This window comes from Bubalus kerabau, chromosome 3 (assembly GCF_029407905.1).
Source record: "Bubalus kerabau isolate K-KA32 ecotype Philippines breed swamp buffalo chromosome 3, PCC_UOA_SB_1v2, whole genome shotgun sequence".
NCBI lineage: Eukaryota > Metazoa > Chordata > Mammalia > Artiodactyla > Bovidae > Bubalus > Bubalus kerabau.
Window position 1 is genome coordinate 11,920,737 of NC_073626.1, and position 18,785 is coordinate 11,939,521.

General features: G+C 40.5%; 1 protein-coding gene across 9 annotated transcripts in view; it reads right to left on the reverse strand.

Annotated features, from left to right (window-relative positions):
• ATXN1 (ataxin 1) overlaps positions 1-18,785 on the reverse strand; it is a 415,565-nt gene that overhangs the window by 348,448 nt on the left and 48,332 nt on the right. The window contains exon 1 of one of the 9 annotated variants that reach the window (XM_055570688.1): positions 3,227-3,528. The exons of the other annotated variants lie outside the window; for them this stretch is intronic. The gene's annotated coding sequence lies outside the window, so the exon portion shown is untranslated. Of the gene's footprint in view, positions 1-3,226; positions 3,529-18,785 lie in introns of those variants that run through there. 9 annotated transcript variants of the gene reach the window in all.

Here is an 18,785-nt window from a genome sequence, read left to right on the forward strand (position 1 = left end):
ATTCCATAATTTGCTCTAGGTTTTTCAGTTAGGAAAGGAATGAGCACAGGACTGATCTGTTTTCATCTCCACCTCACTTTCTGTTAGGATCTTGGCCTCAAGGCCTAGGCTAGTGTTCCCCTGACTGCATCAGCGTGTTTGCGTGTCCAGTCGTTCAGTCATGTCCAATTCTCCTGTGACCCCATGGATTGCAGCCCACCAGGCTCCTCTGTCCATGGGATTCTTCAGGCAATAATACGGGAGTGGGTTGCCATGGCCTTCTCCAGGGGATTTTCCCAAGCCAGAGCTCGAACGCGCATCTCCTGCATCGGCCGGCAGATTCTTCACCACTGAGCCACAGTGGAAGCCCATCAGAGTTTCATTAGCTTCAGATGTTTTTAATTTACTCACCGGGTGCTGCTCTCTGTAGAGAAATGACCAACCTGTGCCTTCCCAAAGGGACCAAAGACTTCTTCCTTCCAAATTTTTAACCCACTTCTAACAAAGCCACACATGGAGTAAACAGCATGTCTCTTCACAACACCCAAGTACAAATAGTGCAAATAAATAATCAAGTCCTGAGAGTCAGTGTGTGCCGTTCTCATCAATAAATAGCTTCAACCACTAGGAAGAGACCCCCCAGGCCCTGGGAAGTTTTGCCCAAGGTACAGAACGAGGTCCCTTCCTGAGTCTGTAGGGCCGTGCTGCACACACATCTCACGCGATGCTTCCTGACTGCTCCGAGCACCAGGAGCGTGTACTTGCCCACCCCAACCATCTGTCCCAAGGTCACAGCAGAGATAATGCCACAGGGGGAACAAGCGGGGGAGGGGCAGGGGAGAAAAACTACAACCTCTTGGAGTATAACTTTTAAAACCTGTGAATCACTGTGTCGTACATTTGAAAATTATATATCAACTATTCCCCAGTTAAAAAAAAAATTAAACAATGATGAAAGAGAAAAAGACCCAGCCAACAAACAAAAGTGGCAACCGGTTCCACTTCTCAGTGATTAAATTTTCACTTGCACTGCAGACTGTGTTCATTATTCCTTCGAGCAGTGCCTAGAACCTTCAAGTCTCAACACATCACTCTATCATTAGTGAGTCCCGCTGAAGAAGGCCTTCTCTGATAAATTATTGTGTTAACATGTGAGAGGCTAGAACAAAAATGTGTTTGACCTGCCCACAGGACCGGCCACTCCCTACCCCTCCCACTCTCATTCCCAATACCTAGGAGGTGATGTTTTATTGTTCCAAGTCTATACTTAACACAACACTGGGCTTTTCTTAAACAAATCAACTTTTTTCCAGAGAGGATTAAACACCTAATGGCTATGGCACCGTTAAAATCTCTGCAGCGTTTGTGTATACATTTCCCATGTTATATGATAACATAGACATATTTCAAGTAAGCAAAAATAATAAATTTTCAAGGCCAATCTATTTTAAAAAATCATCTCAATAACGAAAAAAAAATCCTAACTGAAGCTAAAAAGCTACATCCAATGAAGAAAAAAAACACTCATCCAGGTGTCTCTGGAGAGATGGTTTTTTTCAGTCCCAGACTGAATACACACAAGCTGTGTGTTGTGGGGTTGATCATTTAACTTCTCTATGCCTCAGATTTCTCATCTGTGAAATTAGAACATGAGGATAGATTAAAGCTCTTTCAGCTCTAAGATTCTGATTCTATGACTGTCCTTCCAATTCAGTAAAGTACAATATAGCGTTTAACACGGCCTGCCTTTTCAATGAAGCTAAATTTTTTTTAAAGGCAGCAAAGCTCAAATAGGTCAAGAAAACACATCCAGAAAAGAATTTTTCAAAATGTAACCCATGCAACACCATGTCTGTCCAGAAATTATTAATATCTGATTTTCCGGAAAAAAAGCCCCATTTTTGTTTTATGCAATGTTTGGTTCACCACTGGACAAGAAATGACGAGCCTGTTGAAGTTCTCCTGTGTTTGCTGATCTGCTGTGTACAGCACCTCCCCAACAGAAAGGAACACCTCTATTACTCACTATTAAACTGCATCGAAAAGACTGTGGAAAACAGCTCAGAAATAAGCAAGCAAAATCTTGCTGTCAACTGTCTGAAACTGTTACAAATTACAGGCTAATCTCAGAATCTGTGACCTCACCACCCAGCCTTTGACAAATTGAGTAACTATTTCCCTGTCGGTGACTATGAAAAGAATAAAAATAAAAGGGCAGCGGAACACAGTAGGTGAGGATAGGAAAGCAGAAGGAAAAATGAACACATCTCTCTGAATTCAGAGGCAGATTCCAAGTGGTTTTCAAGGAGGGCTGAAGTCAGAAAAGCAAAGATGTTGTTGCCCTGTTTATTCGTGGTTTTTACCTTTGGCTCCTTAGAGTGAAGTCTGAACACTGTTTGTGGGTCATAGTAAAAGAGAGCTCTGAAAGCACAATGTGACTTCCAGGGAGAACTAAAGCCAGACCACACTGCGTGAGCCAGCCAAGCAGATAGTGAGAGGTGATAAGGAGAAAAAGAGGCACTTGTTTTTATTAACAGAAGCCCTCACCAACTTCCTTAGACTTCCCCAAATGAAATGTCAGACTTGCCCAATTTTGAATAAGAATCACCGGTGCCCCTTAGCAGAAACAACATTCAAACTTCAGGACTTGACCACCTAGATGTTGCTCATCGGCAATAAAATGACATGTATACGTTACATTGCCCAGGAGGAAGCAACACAGTACAGGGTTGAAAAAAAATAAAAATTCTTCATCTGATTTGGATGAAACACACAGCTTAAAATACACTGAATGACACCAAAAATGATCTGCTGAATGAAAAGAAAAGCCATTCTGACTCAAGGCAAAACAAGCTATTATTCAGCGACAGGGGCTTACTCTGGATTCCCACTCTCCTTTGCAATCCCATTTTGGTGAACCGCAGGTGGCAGGCAGGTCCCGCCTTTCAGCTTCCCTGACTGTACACGGGCTGGGGTCTTTCCCCACTTCCCTCCTGGCTGCGCCCTCCCTGCTGGTCTAGCTGGTCACTTGCACATACACTCTTTGAAGGCGCTCAACCAAGGGCCTGGGGAGGGACTTCTCTCTGTATCTGGGGTACGGACGAGAAAACACTCCCCGTTCTGCCTCTGTGGTCACTATGTTTCTGCTGGGTACTCGTCTCAGTGTGTTCTGGACTCCCTCCCCACGTCCATTCCTGCTTGAGGATGTGATCAAAGACGGGCAGAAGAGAGCCAAGTCTGAGCTTACCAGGAGATCAGGTTGTCTGGTGCCGAGCAGAAAGTCCAGAGATAAGCGCTGAATCCTGGCCATCTACAGAGCAGCACAAAACTAGTCCTGTTCCTTTTTACTGCTGCGGTTGCCATGGCCGACCCAAACAATATACCCCGGCTTCTCTCTCTCTCCTCTGGCTTCCTAACCACCTCCCACAGACCTCCAGCGTGGGCAGGACCAGGCCCTAACTCCTTGCTGATAGGAATTTAGAAGCTGGAAAGGATTTTGAAAGGGATCATACAGGAAGGTCGACCCTGAGGGGGTAAAGTGGTCAGCAGATGGTCGGTTTTTAGCTGCAGGGCTCCACTTCCCTGAGTTTCCACCTAATTCAAAGTGGAAAACAGATCTTAAGAAGGAAAAGAAACTGGCTTAAAAAAAAAAAAAACACACAACTCATCTTGGGAAAATGACAATCACCTTTAAATTCTGATTTCACTACACTCAGCAAAACAAATGGGGGTTAAAAAAAAAAAAAAAGAAAGTAACATCCTGGATTTAGAATATCTGGACAGAGACAAAAAGGGAGAGAATTCACAGTCTCAGTCATGGGTGATAAGCTCTGGGAATGGCATGAATGTTGTGATTTTCTTGTTTAAAACAAATTCCTGCTTAAAGACGCCACTTAAAAAAAAAAAAAATCCAGACATAGAAACCACACAGAGAGAGAGAGAAAGAGAAGGAAGATGACCCTAAAAATAAACCACAGATGAATTTTTTATAACAATTTTGAAACTAAAGACAGAGCTGCCCAGGACAGAGGGAGACCCAGCTTGGCTACTGTCCAGCTATGCAAGCCATTGCCACTTTTGGTCACTCAGGTCTTAACCTAAACAACGGGGGAAATGGAATGAAGCATCTTTAAATTCCCTAACAGTTCGAAAATTCTCTTTATGAAGAGTATGAACGATATTGCAACTAGGCTTGAACAAAACCGTATGAATAAGGGAAAAAAGAGATGGGAGACTGACTCTTAACGGTGGTTATGCTGCGCCCTGGGGTTAAGGGTGACACCACCCTAACTGTCAATTTGCTTCACTTAGGAAACCTGGGCCTAAAATAATAATTACCACGACAGGGTGGGGGTGATGTCCATCACTGTGATGCTCCCGGTGTCACTTTGCACGTGAAGAATGTGCAAGTTTTATGCTCTATACATTTTACCACAATAAGAAAATAGAAATCTGCATCAAAGAGGGGGGAAAATTGTGACGAAGCCCACATTGAGTGAATGTTTTGAAGGTGGGCACCGAGTTGAAAATGAAAAACACGGAGTTGAGTTTCCATTTCCTATCTCCTTTAATTTGGTCTCTGGGGCCTGCTAAGCCCAGTTTCCACTTTTACCCGCATCTGAGAGAAATGGCTTATTTGCTGTTTCACAGAGTGGCTCCTTAGCCGTCTCTGCCTCTCTCTCCCCTTCCCCACAAAGACGGGCTGTCATTCTACAGAGCTAGACAAACGCTGCAAATCACTACTAAAAGCTCCTGCGAGGCGCTCCGTCGAAGAATCTGTACAGATCAAAATCTCAAGTGCTTACTTGCCTAGGGACTGCCATAATTTGAGGTGTTGCTTCTTTTTAAAGAATAAAAAACAGATGCTCTGAGCTGATGAAAGTAAATGTCCTTTCAACACATCCCTTCTCTAGCACTTGAAACTCTTACCAACAAGAAGGGCTTCCCACACTCAGTTCGGTAGTTTCTGCACTCTTTTTATTCTTTGAAGTAGCAGTGCAAGGTGATTCTCTACCTGGCGTCAAACGACGCCTTCCAGGGAGCCTTTGGAGGGCACCCTGAAGCAGGGTGCACTCAGGGAGCTGCCCCATCTAACTGTGACACCAAGGACATGTCTCTCTGCATCAGAGCTAGAATGACCCAATGCTTCTTGACAGGCTTTACACAGAGTCTCAAAGTTACATACACAGGCTTAGTCATTTCCAAACTTCTGCACAAATATATACCTAAGAGCATTTCTGCCTGGATCTGTAAGCACTCCAATGTGAATCAAATAAGTGGGAGGGAGGGTGATGAAGGCAGTGGCAGAGAGACCAGTGAACTGGGAGATCTAATCTCAGCCCTGCTCATACTCTGAAAGTCCCCAAACCTCCCCAGGCCTCATCTCTTATCTGTAAAATACATAAATAGGGCCAGATCATCCTAAAACCCCTACAAGCACTCATGAATACAACCACTGCCCACAGCAACCTACACAACAAGTCAAAATCAAGTAGTGAGCTCACTCCCGGGCTGGAAAGGTGAAGGGATGAAGGGTGAGTAATGAAATTAATGGTACTGGACCCCAGATGTACCTAAAACAACTAAACCTCCTGCTTTGCCCAGCTGCACACTAAGTTATGGGAGATATGTAAAGAAGTCTGCTTCTCAGGGAAGCAACCATAGTAGAGACTGAAACTGAATCCTGGACCTGAACAAAATCAAGTATGTTTAACACCTAGTTCACTTCTTTCATTCAGTAAGCTTCCTAGGTGGCTCGGTAGTAAATAATCCACCTGCCAACGCAAGAGACACAAGAAACACAGGTTCGATCTCTGGCGGGGGGAAGATGCCCCGGAGGAGGAAATGGCAACTCATTCCAGTATTTTTGCCTGGAGAACCCTACAGACAGAGGAGTCTGGTGGGCTACGGTCAATGGGGTTGCAAAAGAGTCAGACACCACTTCGCAACTGAGGACGCACACAAGTTGCAGAGGTCCCTCCAGAGGTCTGGATCTATTTACGTGCTGGACACGTTTGCCTGGAGGTTCTGCTGGGCTCTGCTGGGTCCCCCACCATAGTGAATGGGATCATCATCCACCGAGTAATCCAAACCACAAACTCCTCCCTCTCACTCACCTCCAACGTCTGATGAGTCACCAAGTCCTCTGGATGTTGTCTCATCTCCACCTCTCCAATCTACCCACTCCTTCCACCATCACTCCAAGCTCTCTGAGAACAAGGGACCTGTCTCCGTGGGGCCAGGTGGGATGACCAGCACACAGGCCGGGGATGAGCACGAAGCAGGTGCTTCATGGCTGTTGAGTAAGCATTCCTCTGTCACCTGAATTTCTAGAACTGTTTCTTCTCTGGGCTCCCAGCTCACCACCTGGTCCCTTATCACAGCAAATGCCCACTACAATAATGGGATTTCTAAAACACGCACCTGATTTTTCACATCCTTGTTTCAAGTTTTTCGGTGGATCTGCATTCCATCCTAGATAAAACCCAAACTTCTGGGTTTGGCCTACCAGACCCCTCCTGCCCTAGACTTTGAACCTCTCTGAGGCAGTCGGGCCAGCCTGACTTCAACAGCTTCTTTAGCCCATCTGTATACCATTCTGCACTGTTTTGCTCCTTTTTGCATACGCTGCCTAAATTACTTTGCATACGCTTGTCTAAACTATCTCTCATTCTGAGAAGCTTAGTTTGAAGGACACGTGTCCTGAAAGCCTTCTCACACTCCCCTTTTCCTTCCTTCGATCCGATTTATTTTTCTTAATAAACTTACAGAGAACTATTGTGTTTTATTTACCTAGTTACTTTTAAATATTTATTTTTATTATTCATTTGGCTACACCAGGTCTTAAGTTGCAGCATGCAGCATGTGGGATCCAGTTCCCTTACCACGTATCAAACCCAAGCCCCCTGCATTGGGAGCATGGAGTCTTAGCCACTGGGCCACCAGGGAAGTCCCTTCAATTTAATTTAGATGCCCCTGCTCTGTGGTTTTGTAACACACAGGTACCACAATGCTTAACAGAGAGTAACGGTTGAATCTGTTGCCTGATGTCAGCACAGGGGTCAAAGCCCACCACACCTTATCTGATGCTTTAAGCTCAGGACCTACAGCAAAATTTGACATATAATGAGGATTCAAGAAAAATATTTGAATTAATGAAGAATGGAGGGGCGGGAAGGGGAAGGAAAGGAAAAAAAAGGGCTCAAAAGAAAGAGAAGCCCCTGAAGGGATTTGGTGCTTTTCAAAAGGTTAAGCAAACCAGTCAGTGTCGGAACCGGGTTAGGAATCCAGTCCTCTATTTTCTCTGATGCATCTTCCATCCTCCAAATCCTTCCTATCCATGTTTTTTTTTTCAAGGATCTCTACTCTTGAATTTCTTTGGTGGTCCAGTGGTTAATATTCTGATGCAGGGGGCACAGGTTCAACCCCTGGTCTGGGAACTAAGATCTCACATGCCACATGGTGCGGCCAAAAAAATAATAATAATAGAAAAAAAATTTTTTTTAAGTAATACAATTTAATAACAGGGATCTCTATTCTTTTGGACCCTATCACCTTCTCCTGGAAGACCCCCTATAGGGTCTTTACAAACTACTCTCAAATCCTTCTCTCCTATCAGCTCTCTCTATATAGAATTATATACTCAATTATCTGCCATCTAGATGTCCTACTGATGATCCAAATTTAAAACAACAAGAAATAAATAAAAATAAATACATTTCCCCCTGCCTTCTGCAAGGAAAAAAAAAGCAACGACTCAAACTAAAAAGCAAAACACTTGTTCCTTCTAAGTCACCTGAGCTTCCCTATGCCCATTCATACAGTCATCTGAGACAGAAATGTGGAAGTGGGCACTTTTTTAATTACTTAATTTTTTTTCTAAATTATTATTTCCATATCAGGATATATGTTGTGTCTTTTACATTTTGCCTCATTTAACCCTGATAAGAAACCATGTAACTGGAATTCAAGAAGGGGATAGGGCTAAAAAAAAAACAAACAGAAATTTAATATATTGGCCATTCATGCTTAGCACCATCACCCCCTCTTTCTCTCACATATGAGAAGACCTACTGATTGTTACACAACACACCCATTCTGACAGCCATTGTCTTCACTAGAAACCTCTGAAACTCATGACTATTACGCTGGGACCCCTAGGTAGTGTCTCTGTCCCCAGAATCACCCCCATCAATTCAACAGTCCACTCTGCAGAAGAATAAACTTTCTTAAAGTACCAGTCACTTCTGGTTCCCAACAAGATGGGGAAGTTGCATGGACTAGAGGTTGAATCATCTTAGAGTTATGCCCGTTAACTAATGTAAGTATTCCGGGAACTCTTGGAGGAAAGAAGGTAGTAAAGTCTCAGGAGGGGGAAAATCTCAGACTGAGGCAGGAAAAGTCTAATGGTTATGAAGTGTGGAGTGATTTGGGGAACAGAGAAGTTATTGATAAGCCTTAGAGAAAACTAAGTTTATAGAAACATAAGGTTAAACATGATAAGAATAAAATAAAATATATTCCTTCAAAACTAGCGAAAGAAAATTCAGTCTATCCAAAGAAAGGAAGGAAAGCAGTTAAAAAAAAAAAAAAAAAAAAAGAAGCAAAAGCAAATAGCAAGTAGAAAACATAGTAGCAAGGCTAAAATGTCTTAATAAAAATAATTTAAATAAGTGAAATTGGGTGTAAAGTCAGTAACTAACAGAGACAACATTACATTTAAACTACATACAATAAGTAGTGGGGGAAATGAACCACTTTAAAGTGAAAGTATAAACCAACATTGAAAATAAGGAATTATAAAAAAGAAAATATGAACAAAAATAAAAACACAATCTAGGATAGTACTTTTAATATCAGACAAATGGAATGTAAGTTATAAAAATGACCATGAGGGATATTATATACCTGCAAAAGGAATGCTCAATAAAGAGGATTTTATGATCATGAACATACATGCATCTAATAAAATGATCTCAAAATTTTAAGGCAAAATTATGGCAAAAATCAGGTAAATTAAAAACGTATTTAGTAATCAAGAAAAAAAGGAAAAAATTCTGTATAGCAATTATCCTTCAATTAAAAAATAAATAAATTTAAAAAGAAAAAGAAAAAAGGAAAGCTAAAAATATTTCTGGGAATTAAAATACTTAACTATTAACCTGGGGAGGAAATAAAATAGAAATAACCAAATACTGACTTAAGCAACAATTAAAGTATTATATATCAAAATCTGTGCAGTGCAGCTGAAACATGAGAATTCACCCTAAGTCCTTGGCTGAAGCCTGAACAGGCTACAGCTATTAAGCCCATACCCATACAGCAGGCTTGTAGACAAGGAGAATTACCAGAGTTCTAGAACAAATGTCATAAAAACTAAAGAGCATTCATGAGAAAGAAATAATTCTAGAAATGTATGAACCTGTACACCTAGGAAAAGAAAAGAATAAAAATTTCAAATCAAATGATCTACAAAAAGGAGAGAAAATTATGCCAAAAATAAGGAGTGAGAAAGAAATAGTAAACCTAAGAGCAGAAATCAGTGAAACAGAAAATCGGCAACAGTTCATTCTTCAATTCCCAGCGAGTCTAATTACAAAAACGAGAAAACAAAATAATAATAATGGAAAAGCAGATATTGCTACAAATCCTACAAATATTAAATGTTACAAACAACTTTATGCCAATAATTTTGGCAACTTACAGGAAGCAAACAATTTTTTGAAAAATGGACACAAACTTTAGCTCAACATAACCAAAAATATACGAAAACTCTGCTAAAAAAATAGGTTATTATCAGTTAAGAAAACTGAATTCCTTATCAAAATCCTCAGCACACAGTGATATACCTGCTTTGAAACCTGAATGCAGTGACAATTACGCAACGCTACACGTGTTAAAACTCAGAACTGTAACCAAAAAAGGGCATTTTGCTGTATAATATTTTTTACTTAAATTAAATACTTTTAGCAATTAAATACTTTTAGAACCTTTGCACAAAGGAAACTCCAGGCCCAAGTGTTTTCAACTATCGAATTTCACCAATTATTTTTAAAAGAAATAAAATCTTACAGAAGTGCTTTCAGAAAATAGTGAAAACAGGAACACTCGAGCACACACTTTATAAGAGCAGCATAACGCCAATACTAAAAGCTAGCAAATACTACACGGGGGTAAAAATTAAAGACAATTCTTAATGGGCATATTTGTAAAAACAATAAAATATCAGCAAAAAATTCAGTAATAGGTAAAAAGAACTGTGCATAATGATAACTTGTTCTTATCCCAGGAACTCCAGGTTGATTCAAAGTCTAATATTAATCAATGTAATTTACCAGATAGAGGAGAAAAACAATATGATATCTTATTAGAGGCAGAAAGTGAACTGTACAAAATTCAAAATCCATTGCTGATAAAAACAAACATCCCTAATAAAGCTAGAAACAAAAGGTGCTTCCTCAATCTGATAAAGGACAACTATGAAAAAGTTATAGTTAACATCATACTTCATAGTAAAACAGCAAATTCTTTCCCTGTAAGGTGAGAGACAAAGTGTGGTTATATATCCTCACTCATAAATGAAGTTAGCAGTCCACAAATATAAGGTCAATAAAGTAAAAATCAACTGTATTTCCTTACATAACATCAAGTAATTTGAAAATGAAATTCTAAAAAATTAAATGTATCACAGTATCGGAAAAAAAAGCAAAATGCAGTTACATTTTACAAAAGACAGGCAGTTCCTTTGCACCAAAAATAGGGAGCCATCACTGAAACAAATTAATAAACAAAAAGAAATATACTGTTTTTGAATTGGAAGTCTCAATATTGTTAATATACTTATTTTCCTTAAATTGATCCCTTATAATTCAATGCAAGCCAAACAAACTTCTCAAAGGCTTTTTAAAAAATTAAAGTCAATTATAAAATGTGTATGGAGCTCTAAAAGAGCTGGACCACCAAAAACCATCTTGAAAAGAAGAATAAAATTAGAGAATACACAACACCTGAGTTACCATGAAGCTGTTTTAGCCCAGTATTGACCTAAGTTTAGCATGCACGTCAATCTAATAAAACAGAGTCTTGAAACAACAAATATTCTCAACTGATATTTGACAAAGACATTAAGGTAATTTGATGAGGAAAGAAAACTTCCTCAATCATTTGATACATTTCAATAAATGTTTGAAAAAAAATGGAACCCTGACCCCTACCTCACACCATACATTAAAACTAATTTGAGATGTGTTAGAACTTTAAATATTAAGACTAACCCAAAAAGCTTCTGGGAGAAAATTTAGGGGAACATTTCAGTAACCAGAAGGTAAGCAAAAGCTCCACGAAGACATGAGAAAAAACATTTATCTTAAAAAAATGGTAAATTGAGACTTCATTAGAATTAAAAACTGCTTACCCAAAAACACAGTTTAAAAAAGAAAGATAAGCCAAAACACTGGGGAGAAATGTTGTAATACATACACTTGACCAAAAAAAAAAACACAAAACTTATATTCAGAATATATAAAGAACTAAATACATCAAAAAAAAGCAACCAACCCAATTTTAAAAACTGTCAAGGAATTTTAAACAGACACTACAAAAAAAGAAGATACACAAATGGCCGAAAAGCACATAAAAAGATGCTCAATATCATGAGTCATCAGGAAATGCAATTAAAACCATGTGATACTACTTCATTTAACCACTAGAATAGCTAAAATTAAAAAGAATGGGGCGGGGGGTGGACCAGATGCTGGTGAGGATGTGGAATGACTGGAACTTTCATATACTTGGGGAGGGAACATAAAATGCTGCAACCACTTTAGAAAACAGTCAGGTTCTTATAAACTTACACACCTAACCTGTTTCCCAGTAATTCCACTCCAGAGAGAAATGAAAATATATGTCCACAAAAAGACTTGCAAAAGAGTATTTACAGCTGCTGTCTTCATAATAGTCAAAACACAGAAACAACCCAAAGGTCCATAAACAAGTGAATGAATAAACTGTAGTATACACACACACACAGTGGACTACTAGTCAAAAAAAAATTTTTTTGAACTGATACATGCAACAGTGTGGGTGAATCTCTAAAATCATATGTTAAACAAAAGGAGGCAGATACCAAAAAAGTACCTACTGAATGATCTCGCTTGTATAAAGTTCAAGAATAGACCAAACTCATCTACAGTGAAAGAAATCAGAGCAGTGGTTGATTATGCGCAGGGGGCGAGGGGGAGGAGATTAACAGACAGGAGAAATAAAGACTCTCTTTGGGGTGAGGGACATGCCCTGGATCTTGAATAAGGTGCTAGCCACACAGACATATCCAGTTATCAAAACTCACTGAACTATACATTTAAGCTGTGTGCATTTCACTGTATATAAACTCTTCCTGAATACAAATGAATTTATTAAGTTAAGATAAAGATGTACTTTCCATCTGGAGCACCTGCCTGGGGATAACCCCTGCTCTTCGTAAGGAAAAAGTGAACAGAGACGCGCTTCAGTGAAAAAAAAAAAAAAAAAAAGCCGTGCAAGGGAGGCCAAGTAAGAAAAAGCCAAAGGCAGAGGAAGAACAGTGGTCTGGTCGAGTGAGAAGAGAAATCGAGAAGACTGAGTCAGAAGGGGAAGGTACAAGCCAAACAGGAAGACGCGAATGAGCTGAACGTAAGGAGCAGAAAATTACAGACATACAATTGTGTTTTAAAATAATACAGCTACTGAGTTACACTCTGAAAAGAACTGAAGGCAATTTTATTTGGAAACTGTCCTCTTCTTCCCTCCACACCTCAGTTAATCAAGTGGGAAACAGGGGAATTCGGGGAAGGCATGAACCTAAATACATCCCTCTCTTTTTCTTTTTTGAAAACCAACCACCATCAATATAATCCTGAGTTAACACATTCCTGTCTATGGCATTTGATCAATGATAAACATCACAAGGTCACATGTGGCTGTTAATATATTTAGGTATAGACATGTTAGGATAATGAGATTCACAATCTATTCATTCCTTTAATAAGTGAATGAAACCATGACCACAAGTCCCTCTGAGGGAGTATCCTAGTTAACTGAAGCTGGCCTTGGAACCAGAGATAACATTTCTCCTCCTTCCAGTTGAATTAATAAGACGAGCAGGAGATGACTAACATGAGCAGTTGATGAAGCAATTAATGCTAACTCTCTCTCTTACTCATCCCCTCCAGCAAAAGAATTAACCCTGGCTGAAAAAGTAGACACCATGTGAGCAGAATGAACTTTACCACACCACGGAGCTACAAGCGATGAGTAGGAAGGATCCGGTCCAAACTCTCTGAATCTAGGGCGACCTCTACGAGATCAAATTTCAATAAGATTGCATTCATCAGCGCTGCTTCCTCTATTTCAATTTACCAATGCTGGCTTTACAGGAATAGCTTTGAGACATTCCTACAAAATTAGCTGACTCACTGAATTTTTAAAAAAGGAGAACAGAGCAAAAAAGACACCACTGGCCTCTGGTGCACATGCATGTGTGAAAAAGCATCTCTGTGTTGGAGTGGATGCCGAAGAGTGATGATCTGCCAATGTTATTTAGGCTACTTGTGGGAGAACTGCTTAATCCCAAAGTCCCTTCTTGTTTCTACTGGCTGAGGTATCTAGAGAGAACCAAATATTCAGGAGTAGCCAAGAGTCTCAGAAAATGTCTGGTTCAGGCGATTTTGGTGTGTGTGGATGGGGGAAGGAGGGGACATTGAATATTATTAAATAAATTATATATATATATATATATATATATATAATATGGGTGTTGAATATTATTTCTCATATTATATACTAATTTATCACAGTAATATTAATAAATTCAATTGGACGTGTTTGTATATATTAATAAACTCTATTAATATATTACATGTATTAATATTAATAAATTCAACTGGATGCTTTTTCACAATGCATTCAGTTCTCCCACCACCTGAATACCCACTTTCATCCTTAGAGTATGGTTCCTAGAACCCCAGCATCGATATCATGAGGGAATTTTGTTACAAATGCATATTCCCAGGTCCCAACAGAGGAATCAGAAATCCCAGAGCCCAGGATTCGGCAGTTTCACACGCCTTTCCAGTTAATTCTGATGCTGTCTCAGTTTGAGACCTACTGCCCTAGGTGATGCTCCTCTGACCCACTGTTTCTGAACCTCCGTCTCCACTGTCTCAAGACAAAAAGTGAAGACTCGGTAGCCTTCGTTTTGCGGTGCCAGGTCTGCAGAGCTTGAGTCACTTGCCCACGACCACAGTGTTGAAGCAGGGCCAAGCCAGCACTGAAAACAACTCTCATGTGTATGGGGTTTTATAATCTGTTCAAAATGGATTTCCAAAATAACCCTGTGAGGTAGTCAGAACTGTTATGGATATCCTTCACTCCCAGATGAAAAGGCTGGGCTCAGGGAAGTTAATGACTTAAGTCTATAAAACTAAGTAACAGAGTTGAGACTAGATCACCACCCCCCCACACACATTTCCTGATTCCTGGATTGGCGTTGTCGCTGTTCCTGGCAACCACCCAGCACCCCTTCACCGTGTACCCACACATGTGTGCCAACACCCAGGTGTGAGAATTTGCACATTGAGAACGGATGGTAAAGTAACAGGAATCATTTGTCTTCACCTGGATTCTAACATTAAAAATAATCCAATAAGATGTAATAGTCACATTCTGACCGGCCCATTAGCATGTACTACTGCTACTCTTGTTTCTCACTTCCGCCCACCTCTATGAGCTGGTCCCCATTTCCCCAGATTTAGGAGAACACCATCTGACTGAAACGAGACACTTGAGAGAGCACCCACTACCACTAGCGTTTGTAAACAGCTTCTCAAAAAGATGGGGAAGGCAAATTCCCTTCAGCCTTTCCAATCCAGTCCTTTTTAAAGTTTCCCTTTTTAGCACTTTAAAAATACACGTTGACACGTACATACTGCTACACATAAACGAGAAACCAACAAGGACCTACTATATAGCACAGAGAAGTCTGTTTAATATTCCGCAATAACCTAAACAGGAAAAGAATTTTAAAAAGAATATAAAAATGTATATGTATTAATATAACTGAACCACTTTGTTGTGCACCTGAAGCTAATGCAACGTTGTTAATCAACTATTCTCAAATACAAAATAAAAATATTTTTCCAAAATGCGTATTTTCACTTTGGAAAATACAAAAATGACCCAAAAATACAAATCTCTCAGACAACACTTAACATTTATCCCGTTTGATTTTTTTCTAAGTACAGACAAAAAATAATTAATAATATGCAAATAGAACAATTTTTTAAAATTTGGACTATGCCACTTATTGTCCTATATACATTTCTTTGAAAGCTATGATGGGGATAGGCTGAACTGCAGAGTTATACTACATCATCATGAAGCAAGATACTTATATTCTAATTCTAGTTTTAACATGTTCCAAAGAGGGCTTATTAATTCATTAAACTAATAAATAAAATTTATTCTAGGTGAATTCTTACCTAGATCAATTCTACGAACTAAGAGCTATGGAACCTGCCAGATAATTCACACTATATACTGCCAGGAAATCACAGGAACAAGGTTCACTGAAGTCTAATCTCTACCTCATCCATTGCTCTGGACATGAATGGAAGCTGGGTTCTCTCATTTTCCACGTCATCACCTGAGGTGGACATTCACTCTCCCATTCTCTCCATACCGCTGCCCTCTGCCCATGCCAGCCCCACTGTTACTCACTTGAGTAACAAAAGGTCTCACAACTCTCTGCTTGGAATTCGTCCTCCACCCTGGGTCAGATCTAATACACATTTGCACAGACTACCAGAAATAATGAAAACAGCTGACATTACTGGGCACATCTCATGCAACTGGCACTATGCTAATGCTTTTCATACATCTTTATGACAAAGAGGCAAATGTTATCATGTTACTATTAGAGATAAGGACTTTAAGGTTTGGAGAGGTCAAATAACTTGGTCCAAGTCACACAGCTAAATAGATTTGGAGCAGCATGACCCCAGAACCAATCCCATTTGTTAACTCAAAAAACTGCATGCTATCTGTCATCAACAGCGGTGGTTTCCAATATTATTTTTTAATCCAAAATTTTGCCCACTGTGAACAATAGATATTTTGCTCTAAATATCTGTTAATCAAAAAAATACACAGTGACCAAAAAGATACTATTAATTTAGTAACACTTTAAATGAATTTGGGGTTGATGAATTATCATATCAACCAGCTACATATATTTGGGAGAAAGCACTGATTTCTGTTAGTGATATTAATTATTAAACCCACACACGAGGCTTACACTGCATATGGATTTATGTGTGCATGCTAAGTCACTTCAGCCATGTCCCACTCTGTGTGATCCTATGGACTGTAGCCCACTGGACTCCTCTGTTCGTGGGATTCTCCAGGCAAGAATACCGGAGTGGTTGCCATGCCTTTCTCCAGGGGATCTTCCCAATTCAGGGATCGAAACCACATCTCTTACATCTCCTGCACTGGTGGGCAGGGTCTTTACCTGCTAGGACCACTTGGGAAGCCCATATGGATGGGCAGGTCCTCCTTCATAAAAACTGTGGTCTCCTATTGTCCTAAAATCTACAGGTTAGAGACCCCCAGAAAGTAAAGTCTTTATCATGAAATACCATGAACTCCACTATTTAGGCCCAATCTACATTTCCAACTGTGTTTCTTGTCCCCTCTTTGCCACATACGCTCCGCCCTACCTCTGGGTGTGGTAGACAAGTATTCCTACACTACTGGATTTCGTGCCTAGAGGCCCCCAAGCCACATCCATCGCAAGCCTCTTTTGAGAGAGTTGTTCAGCTCAAACATCTTCAACTCTGTGGAGCCACCTCTGATAACACCTCTATCCCCCATGATCAAATGAACACAGTTTTCCGTTTATTTGATCGTGGCCCTGTGATGACATTTAAACACACTGCAAATAAAAAGACATTCAAATATCTGACTCTTCCTCTCATCCAAATTTCCAGAGGGTAAGGATAGCATTTATTCATCAGGGTTCTTAGCCCTTCTCTCCACTCTCAGCCTTTGGTAGGTGCTGTCAAATGAATATCGGTACCAGCCTGGTTGGTAATTTTATCCGGGGGAAGTCAGTTTGGCAAATAGCTCTTGCCACTAAAGGAGCTCTATTCTGTGTGTCGTAATGGCTGATCATCTGTAAACTGTAAAACTCCCAACGTCCCACCTCCAAAAGCCAAAGGCAAGTACTCACACTAGGAACTGGAAAGTCTGAGTCCAGTTTCTGGCTCTCTCACGAAGCAGCTCTGTGACCTTTACGCAAGTCTCATTCTTCTCTAATCCTCCATTTGTTCACTGAATTTCGGTGGGAGGAGGGGGACTAAGCTTCCAGTTCTTACTTGTTGCAATTCTATGACTTGCAAATTCTACAGACCAAGGTTGGCAAACATTTTCTGAAATGCACCCAAGAGTAAATTATTTCATACTTTGTGTTGGTTGACGATCCCTTTCTCAACTACTCATCTCAGTTCTGTAGTTATACTGCGAAAGCCTCCATAGACATTAGATAAATGAATGGACACTGCTTGTTCCAATAAAACTTTATTTATAAAAAAGTGGCAGCAGGCCAGATATGGGCTGTAGGCCATAATCTGCCTATCCTTGGTCTGGGCAAATGCCTCCATGTTGCTGTGCAATTCCCAGTGCTTGATCTGAAGTTATAATTCACTGGGTGTTTATTACAAAGTCCCCAAGGGTCTTATAAAGAGTATAATGAGGAGTATAATAAGATATACACCACCACTCCCCACCAGGAACTTGAAAATGCGAAAAAGAGATTGCCAAGTCAGAGGTTTACAGTAAGAACTAGACTTAATGGATAAGAATATACACATACAAAGTCAATGAAGACAGCAAAGTCCCACCCCCACCCCCACCACAGCCCCCTGCTCCAGCCAGTACCTGTGAATTACATTCATAAATTTAAGAAAAGATTGTCTTCCAAAGGGGCCATGGGTTGGCTCTTCCAGGGATGAGTACAGTCACTAAAGCAAATGTGAGCAGTGCCAAGGCTGTTGTGGGTAAGAAAGTGGCTTCACTATCTAGACAACCCTGGTGAGATGACTGTAGGTCCCACTAGAAAAACATCCTTCTCCTGAGACAAAGAGAGCAACAGCTCTTCCCTGTTCTGATTCCAGGCTCACCAAGCAATTACCTAACTCCCTATGAAACATTTCTTAAGGAGACCTAAGTGCTGTAACCCTTACTGCTACCTGCATCGAGAAAGCAAGCAATTTCTCAAAGTGAATCAACAGAATAGCTTCCACTTGTGATTTACATTCCAGAGTAGCTTGAAACAGAGCATACGCTGATCTCGGCGCCCAAGGATACGCGAGTGACGCATCTCACTGTGAATTACCACGCCGGCATCAAAGTGCGTGCTCCGCCCAGACGTTACTTAGCTCTCTGAGTCAGTGTGGCAAGTCCTGGACACAGACCTGAAGCCATCTCTGGGCTGCAGGGCGGAGGGTGGCGAGCGGGTGGAGACCCAGCCAGCCCTCTCCAACAGCCCGGCTGACACACCACTTCCAGCTCTGCTCCCTTTCAACTGATTTGAAGCCAGAGCATTGGCGGGTGCAGAACAGGGTTTCTGTTTGCCTCCCTATGCGTGCGTACAATGAAAGTCAGCAGCAGCTCTGAGTAAACAATCTAAAAACCAGACTTAAGTCGAAAAGAGCAACAGCCAAGTATTCATAGTTCTAATGAGTGACTGGCTTGGCTGCCACCATAAGGTG